This window comes from Silene latifolia, chromosome X, assembly GCF_048544455.1.
Source record: "Silene latifolia isolate original U9 population chromosome X, ASM4854445v1, whole genome shotgun sequence".
Classification (NCBI taxonomy): domain Eukaryota; kingdom Viridiplantae; phylum Streptophyta; class Magnoliopsida; order Caryophyllales; family Caryophyllaceae; genus Silene; species Silene latifolia.
This window is the reverse complement of record NC_133537.1, coordinates 179,292,605-179,301,499: the sequence shown is the minus strand read 5'-3', so window position 1 is coordinate 179,301,499 and position 8,895 is coordinate 179,292,605. Positions and strand designations below refer to the sequence as shown.

General features: G+C 36.9%; 1 non-coding gene across 1 annotated transcript; it reads left to right on the top strand.

The window, feature by feature from the left end:
• The first annotated feature begins 1,822 nt into the window (after positions 1–1,822).
• On the top strand, positions 1,823–1,930 carry LOC141625218 (small nucleolar RNA R71). Its single transcript, XR_012535010.1, has one exon. It is a non-coding gene; the product is annotated as a small nucleolar RNA R71 (small nucleolar RNA).
• Positions 1,931–8,895: the final 6,965 nt, after the last annotated feature.

Genomic DNA, 8,895 nt, shown 5'->3' with positions numbered 1-8,895 from the left:
AAAATTCCTTGCTCTCCGAATAGAGCTACTTGAAGGTCATCCACTTTCTTCTTTTATATGGGTGGTGTTTCTTTACCCATAGCTTGATCTTTGCATAGAGATTCTAACTTCTTTCTATCACTTTCTTGGCTATAGTGATCGACCATGAAGCATGGCTCATGTAGTCGGGGAGCTCTCATTATTTTGTCAAGATTGAAAGTTATTGTCTCGTTCCCTACTTCTAGTGTGAGCTCTCCATGTTTCACATCGATTACCGCTCCGGCAGTATGCAAGAAAGGTCTTCCTAAGATGATAGGAATGTTGGAATCCTCCTCAATGTCTACAATGACAAAGTCTACCGAGATGAAGAATTTGCCAATTCTCACGGGCACATCCTCCCATACCCCTAAAGGTATCTTTATTTATCGATCCACCATTTGAAGAGTAATTTTGGTGCATTTGAGCTCTCCCATTCCTAGCCTCTTACATACCGAGTATGGTATGACACTTAACTTGCTCCAAGGTCACATAATGCTTTGTTGATTGTAGTGTCGCCAATGGTACATGGAATAGAAAAACTTCCCGGATCTTTGAGCTTTGGAGGGGAACTCCCTTGAAGAATAGAAATACTCACTTTGGTGAAGGCAATAGTCTCCAACTCTTGGATAGATTTCTTCTTGGTAAGAATGTCTTTCATGTACTTTGCATAAGCCGGAACATGATTGATCAATTCCGTGAATGGGATTGAGACTTCTAAGTTCTTCACAATCTCCATGAACTTTCTAAGTTGGTCATCAAGCTTAGGCTTAGCTTGGCGACTTGGGAATGGAAGTCTAATCACAATAGGCTCTTTTTCCTTAGCCTTCTCTTCATTCTTCTTCTTTGAAACTTCATTGGTGGTAGGATCTACCTCCTTAGAGTTCTCCACAACTCTTTGCTTGTCACTAGCATCTACAATATCTTCATCAATTGGCCTCTTCGGCCCCTCATATCTTGTACCACTCCTCAAATAGATGGCACTAACCGTCTCATGTGTTGGGGGATTACCTTAAGGCGGTAATTACCCCTTTTGTCTTTGAGAGCTAGAAGATGCTAATTGAGTCATTTGAGTTTCTAACATTTTGGTGTGGGCAAGAATGTTGTTGATAGTTATTTTATTAGCTTGGCTATCTTTTTGCATTTGGGTGAAGAATTCTTGTTGGTTCTTTTGCATTTGGTCATTTGATTGGTTGTAAGAAGGTTGATTTTGATAACCTTGGCTTTGGTTGAAAAAGGGTCTTTGAGCTTGGTTTGTCATTGGAGGTGGGGTGTATGTGGGTTGGGGGTTTTGAACATTTTGGCTCTTGTATGAAATATTTGGATGAAAATTGGTATTCTCATTATAGTAGTTGGAATAAGGGATACCACTCTTGTATGCTTGGAAAGCATTAACTTGTTCATTTGTTCCCCTACATTCACTTTGATCATGTCCCAAGGTTCCACAACTTTCACATACTCCACTTGGGATAGAGGATCATGCCACCATAGCATTAACATGTTGTTTGGGTGATTTGGAAGCTTCATCAAGCTTAGCCATGGCCTTCTCAAACTTCAAATTGATGGTGTCGATATGAGCACTTAGTTGAGCACCCAATTGAGTGATGGAATCTACCTCATGCTTTCTTCCCCTAGTGGCCTTTCAGGGCCTACTATATTGGGAATTATGAACCGCCATCTCTTTGATTTTAGCCCATGTTTGATTGTTATCAACTTCGGTAAACATTCCATTGGATCCCATATTAAGAACATTGCGGGAGTCTTCATATAAGTCGTTCCAAAATTGTTGCACAAGGAACAACTCACTAAGTCTATGGTGTGGACAAGAACGACAAGTGTCTTTAAATCTCTCCCATGCTTCATATAATTATTCCTCATCCCTTTGCTTGAACCCGGTGATTTGGGCTCTCAACATATTTGTGTAAGAAAAGTAGATCTATATACTTAACATATTCATATATGTTTTAATTTAATTTGTCATAAAATTAATAAATGATCTTATGCATGCAAACTATAATCAAAATAAGAGAAGAATCTTCCATCCTTACATTGGATTTTCGGTTTTAGGGCACAAGAGAGATCTTCTTCTCTCTTGTTCTTGAGCTTTCCTTTTGGATGAACAAAGATCCAAGTGTAGGATCTCTCCCAAGGATTTATACCCAAAGCACACTCTTAATTAAAATCAATATTATAAATACTAGTACAATATTAATTTGTAAGGAAAAATGACCCAAAATAATTTGGTCTTAGCTCCTAAAACCGGGTAGGAGAAAGAGGAAGGAAGGAGAAAAATATTTTTATCTCTCTCTAAAATATTTTTGAAAAGATGAATGAATGAAAATTATCACACACACATACATATGGTGAATGATCAATTTTTAAGCAAAAGACCCTTTGTTCTTTTCTAGGCGAAACCGGGTAGGAGGGTGGAGGAAGGCCAATGCATGGGCTTGGTGCTCTTCCACAAGAGACACTAGGTATGCATGCCTAGTTGTCGAAAAATGATTACATCTTCCAAAATTTAATTAACATTATAAGAATATGTTAATCACACCCAATATTTCGGTCCATATGAGGATAAAATGGATTCCATTTTATCTTTGTCAATTTGTCAATTTGTCACATGTCACATGTCACATAAATTTGCCATGTATTTTTAACATATTAAAAATCAACGTATTAATAAAAATACGTCATGTACAAAAATCGACTTTAGTAATTCATAATTACTTGTACCAAAATATTTTATCAATTATAAATCATAACAAATTGTACTTATAATAATTCATTCAAATTTAATTATTTCCTTAAACAATAATTTCATATGACCAATTATACAATTCGATTACTCAGACCGTATCCCATTTAATCAAATTTCAATGTGATACGTAAATTTTACTTGCAAAATCGTCTGTCAATTATCAAGTAATTTAATTAACTCGTAACGTTATACGATTAATTAAATGATCAATTAAGAGTGTTGCCACTATAGGTATGACCTAGGGGATCAATCGATCACCACCGTCGCACGACGACGAATGTCAAACTCTAGTCGCCAATCATTACCATATGTGTGGACCATTGAATGATAAAGAAATTACTTCCCAATTGTATTCTTTATAATGAGACTTAAACATGTGATCATCATGATCAACAGTCGTGATTGCATTATTGTCAGAGGACACATATTCCAACAATCTCCCACTTGTCCTCGACAAGTGTGCGTCACCAATTCTCTTGTCCTATTACTATCTCCCACTCAATGCAAGGTGTCTTTCGGTCGTGCTTGCAAGTGATCATATCGAGTGGTTTCCTCGATCCGGAGAATAAGCGATTGACCGGATTTATCCACCATGGATACATTCCGAGCGTGGCCACGCATTTCGATTCATTACTCCTCGAGTGGCACGAGATATTGTTATGACCCGACTAGGGGTGGACAATTCTGAAGGTCGTAGTAACACAAATCAAAGTTAATGCAAAATCTGTGCCATCTTAGGCGAATAGTCTTTAGTCAAAAGAATCGACTCATTTGAATACTATAGCAGCTCTTGCCACGACCAGGCTATATAAATTTGCCAGAACTCTATAAGCGGTCATTAGGCCCGACAAAATGTTCCTAACAGTCTGCCTATGTGATCGACTAGTCATCTCACATGACTCTATGGCACTTGAACTTGCCATCAATCGCATCACATTCTAGTCACTTCGAGACGTCACCTCATACAAGTGACTATGGGCAAATACTATGTTAATCCGTGTTCACTTTAACGGGGTTCAATTGTCACCACAACCCATTTGGATGTAACAATGTATAAATTAAAGATAAAAGACAAATGTGATTATGAACTTGAACAAAAACAACACTTTTATTTCATTTCAAAATCTAACATAGACTTGGTACACGTTTAAGTCCCATGGACGCCATATGTCCATCATGTTTAGCCTGTGATAAAGGCTTGGTGAGCGGATCGGCTAAATTGTCATCCGTCCCAACCTTACAAATCGCAATTTCCTTTCTTTCAATGAAATCTCTTATTACATGATATTTTCTAAGTACATGTGTAGATCTATTACTAGACTTCGGCTCCTTAGCTTGGAAGATCATCCCACTATTATCACAATAGAGAGTGATGGGATCATTGGCGGTAGGTACTACTTTTAGACCTTCCGTGAATTGCCTGATCCACACAGCTTCCTTAGCAGCTTCTGATGCTGCAATGTACTCAGCCTCCGTTGTAGAATCTGCGGTTACAGCTTCATATTACCATCAATACAATGTAAGGAAATTGTTTTTCCTTAATCTTTATAATTATGCTTTCTTATTAGCATGCATATTACATAGATCACATAAAAATGAATTATGAGATAATTTTATTTTTAATTAGAGAGTGTAATTAGGATCTATGATCTTTCAAGTTGTATCAGAGCAAGGCTTGTAACTTGCATGTTGATTTTAAGCATATTAAACAAATTATGAGATAATTTGAAAAACTCAAAAATTGTGTTAGAAGAGGTTTCAGCACGAACATTTTGGTTAAGAGTTAACTGATCTTAAAAAGTTTGTGGTAAAATTTGGTGATTTGTGAAGTTATTTTGCTATTTTTAATGATTTTTGGTAGAAAACCGAGTCAAAAATGCCATATTTTGGTTAAGAGTTAACTAAAAATAGTTAAATGTTGATTCGGTCATGAAATGTTTATGGTGTTTCATGCATATTTTCTACATATTGTATGTAAAATTTCGAAGGTTGGTTTGAAGTTTTGCATGTTTATTGATTTTATGAGATAAAAGTTGATAAAAGTGAAATAAATTAATCATATACTCGAAACATTTATTCCTGCCTTTGATAAATTTATGTACATTTAAAAATATGTTTTAAAATTTAAAAGTGAAATTTAAAATGTGATTTCACCTTGTTTTGATGTTTATTGGTTTTAGTGGTTAAAAACCGATAAATATCGATCTTTTTCTTCATAAATTTTTATCCGAATTTTTGGGCATTTTTCTTACATTTTGGTGTTCTTGGGAGTGTTCCAGAATACTCAAATTTTTTTGTTTCAATTTGTGGTAATATTTTCATTAATTTTGGATTTGTTACTTAAAAGTTATAATTTTTCCGATTTAATTAGCAAAATATCACCAAATCAAACTAATTATTCATCATTAAATTAGTGAGGACTAATTTTTGAGGTTCAAAATAGTTTGGACAATTAGTTTGGAATTAAATGAGATTTAAGAGTTGATTATTGATTTTTACAAGTTAAAAATCGATTAAATCCACAAAACCGAGATGGATACCAACGATAATTAGATAGGGCGATTTTGGCATCCTTTTACAGCATTTTAAGCATATTTATTTAAGTTGAATGAATGATTGTCATTTATTTAAAGTATTTATTTTGTTGTACCTAGTATGGCCTAGTTTATTCTAATCGTTATTACCCGAATGAATGGGAATAGCGATTTGTTTGTAAGTAAATACGATCTTGTATCGTCGGTTTGTAATTAATTAATAGTTTTATTTATTTTGTTAATTAATGTATAATAGGAATAGCTATTTAATTTAATTGTAATAGTTATTCTTACCGGCGTTTCCAAAAGACGGATTACATCAAGACGGAGTCTATTTTTGGAATGGTGTTCCAAATCCCACTTGAAGAAGCCCCTTTTGGAAGATGTTCCTATGAAGAGGCAAGGGACCAAGGAGTTGGTTTCCATAATGTAATAGACTAGTTTTTATTAACTAGGTGGCCATACTAGGATTTTTCATATGCTTGCTTGCTATTATTTTTCCGCGCATGCCAAAATCGCCATTCACATGCATTTTATTTTCGCGGTTGTCAATTCACGTCATTTACATTCACCGACTTAGTTCACTTATACGAAATTTATGAGTAAATTGACAAGATCTCTCACATAACTAAAATTGAGATTAGCCTTACCAATTAATAACACCTATGAATCCCTTGTTCATTAGAGCCACGCTTGCCCAAGCGGGGTGTTCTCTTTTTACCTCGGGTAATTAGGGTAATAAACGGTTATCACGCGCCAAAGTTGGTTTGACTTAATGGGGTATAAGACGGTCTTGTATTCCAGGGCTAGTAGATGGATTTAAGGAAATTCGTCAACCAAGAGTTCTAGAGGCAGAATTAGTCAATCGTTAACTTACCGATTTTACACAATTATGGGATGTTTCGCCCAAGCGATGCCTATTTTTGTTTAAAGATGGATCTTGAAATCATTTATATAATTTAGTGAGAGGTCATTATATAAATGGACTTGTTAAAAATATTTATCAAGGTTTTAAAACATTGAATGATATTTTTTCCTATTTTTCGTTCTTTTTCATTAATGTATTTACTCCGATGAAGAGTTTATAAAAAGATATACTCAAGAGGGGGGGCGAATTGAGTATGTAGAACTCTTGCCCACTTTTTCGATTTATTGATAATTGATTAATTACTCGAAGTTTATTAATTAAACTTGACTAATTAATTTATCGTGTGTGTGAAAATGAAACAATAAATGCGTAAATAAATGAGACACACGAAATTTTGAAGTGGTTCATTTTCACAAGTCGAAACCTACGTCCAATTTTCTCGATTGATAACTTTAGTACCTTTCTACGGATTACAAAATTATCAATCTAACTCGTACAATTAACTATAGTTGTAACTCAATTTGAGTATCTGTAATACTCCGTATTTATAAGTCTTGGGGTACTCTATCGAGTAGGCCTTACTCTGTCGAGTAAGGGTAAGTTGCGAAATAAAATAGTTTCTGACCTGTTGGGTACTCGATCGAGTAGCTGGGGCACTCGATCGAGTAAGGGGGTACTCGATCGAGTACCTTGGGTACTCGATCGAGTGTCCGGTTTTACGGGGAGTTTTCTCGGGTTTTGTTAATTATGCGATTAAGGTATTTAAGCTTCATCGTCATTATTCTAAATCACTTTTACAAAACCTAAATTCCTGTTTAAGAGAGAAAGCAAACAAGTTCATCTTCTTAATCGCATTCTTAGCAATTCCGGAGTTCGGGACGGTCGGTTCTTGTCGTTGTTCGTACCGTTGGGTTCCTTGCGTCGAGGGTAAGATCTATGTACCCTTTTTATTGTATTTCCTTTGATTTGGTTAAACCCTAATTTAGAGATTGGGGGTTTTATGTGTAGTATGTGATGTGGCAGCCTCTATGTGTTGTATGATAGGAGGAGGGTTCATAGAAGAGGCCTTTTGACTCAGTGGTAGAGAGACCGTCGATTGTGTGCATACCGGGTAGGATTTCTACTCGGTATTAGTCCCATAATGGGATATTGGTTGATGTATTGTATTTGGTTGTTTGATATAATAATTGTCTTTGTAATTGTGGTTGTGATAGTTGTTGATGGTTCGCGGGCGTGGCCTCGGGGCGAGTGGGGTCACTTGCGGGAGTGACTTCACGCCCTAGTTTCGCCTTACAGTGGAACCCGCCACGAAGGATGTGCACATTAATGGACGGGGTTATCGCTCACTATGTGGAGCGGGGATTTGGTGGGTGCGGTGCGGTCCCCCAACGGCACGGGCTGGTCCAAAGTGGACGATCGATATTGAGATGATGGGAATTGGTTGGTTGTGTGTGTGTGTGTGACGATTAAGTTGTCTTTTATCTTATCATTGTTGTTTATATTGATTGTGTGATTAGTCTTGACCCGGTGTTGTTTTGTAAACCTGCGGTGATCCATTCGGGGATGGTGAGCGGATATTGAGCAGTATTGAGATGAGTATGGGATAGTGGGGATGCCACGACATGATGATAGGAGTCTTCCGTTTGTAGCTTTTAGTTTATTTACATTTCGTTAGAACAAGTATGTTTGAGAACATGTATCGTACTTTTGGTTTGGTTTTAAGGATTGTATCTATTCGTTAATTATTTATAATAAACGTTGTTTCTTCATTGTTGTTTGATTATCATTGCCTCGGGTAACCGAGATGGTAATGTCTTCATACCTGAGTGGTCCTGGTAAGGCACTTGGAGTATGGGGGTGTTACAAATGGTATCAGAGCGACGATCCTGAAACCTGTAACCAATGAACCTAATGAACATAGGGAGTCAATTAAAATGAACCCGGGTAAAAGTTGTAGGAGCTAGTGCAAAGGCTTGGGAGACGTCCTAAAGTCGCGGGGTCGCCCTACAACTTTGAACCGGTCACATGGGGAAGTGTTTGTCGAGTCGTATGTGTGTTTGGTTAACTTGTGTAAGAATGTGATGAAATGTGTTAATTGTTGGGTGTTGAAGTAGAAAGTTGAGCATGTGAAAGAAAATGGTGATATGTGGGAACTTGTTGATGAGATGATAACATGTTGGATGATTTACAATGTGGCATTTAATAACATGATGAAATGATCTAAGTAGATAGTAGGAAGGATGCGTAGCATGTTTATTATGATATAATGTGGTTTATAAGTTTAGCATGTTAGCATATGACGTAACATGCGGGTAGCTTTATGTATTAGCATGACTCGATCGAGTGGGGTGACTCGATCGGGTGGGTTTTTGACGATTTTGAGTCCAGAATCGTGTTTTTGGGTACTCGATCGAGTAACTAGGGGTACTCGATCGAGCTACTCGGTCGAGTAGGTAAGAGATCAGAAGGTCTGTTAGGGTCGATGTTTGGGTACTCGATCGAGTATGTTGGGCACTCGATCGAGTAGCCCGTTACTCGATCGAGTGGGTTTGGGAACTCGATCGAGTAGGTTCTGGGTGGCGTGTTTTCGTGTTTTGAAGTTTAGTACGTGTGTTCATATCTACCCTTTCTTATATATGTATAGTTTCAAGATGCCGCCCAAGAAGACTGCTTTGTATCACGAGAGCCGAGCTTATGATTTGTGGATGACATCGTTA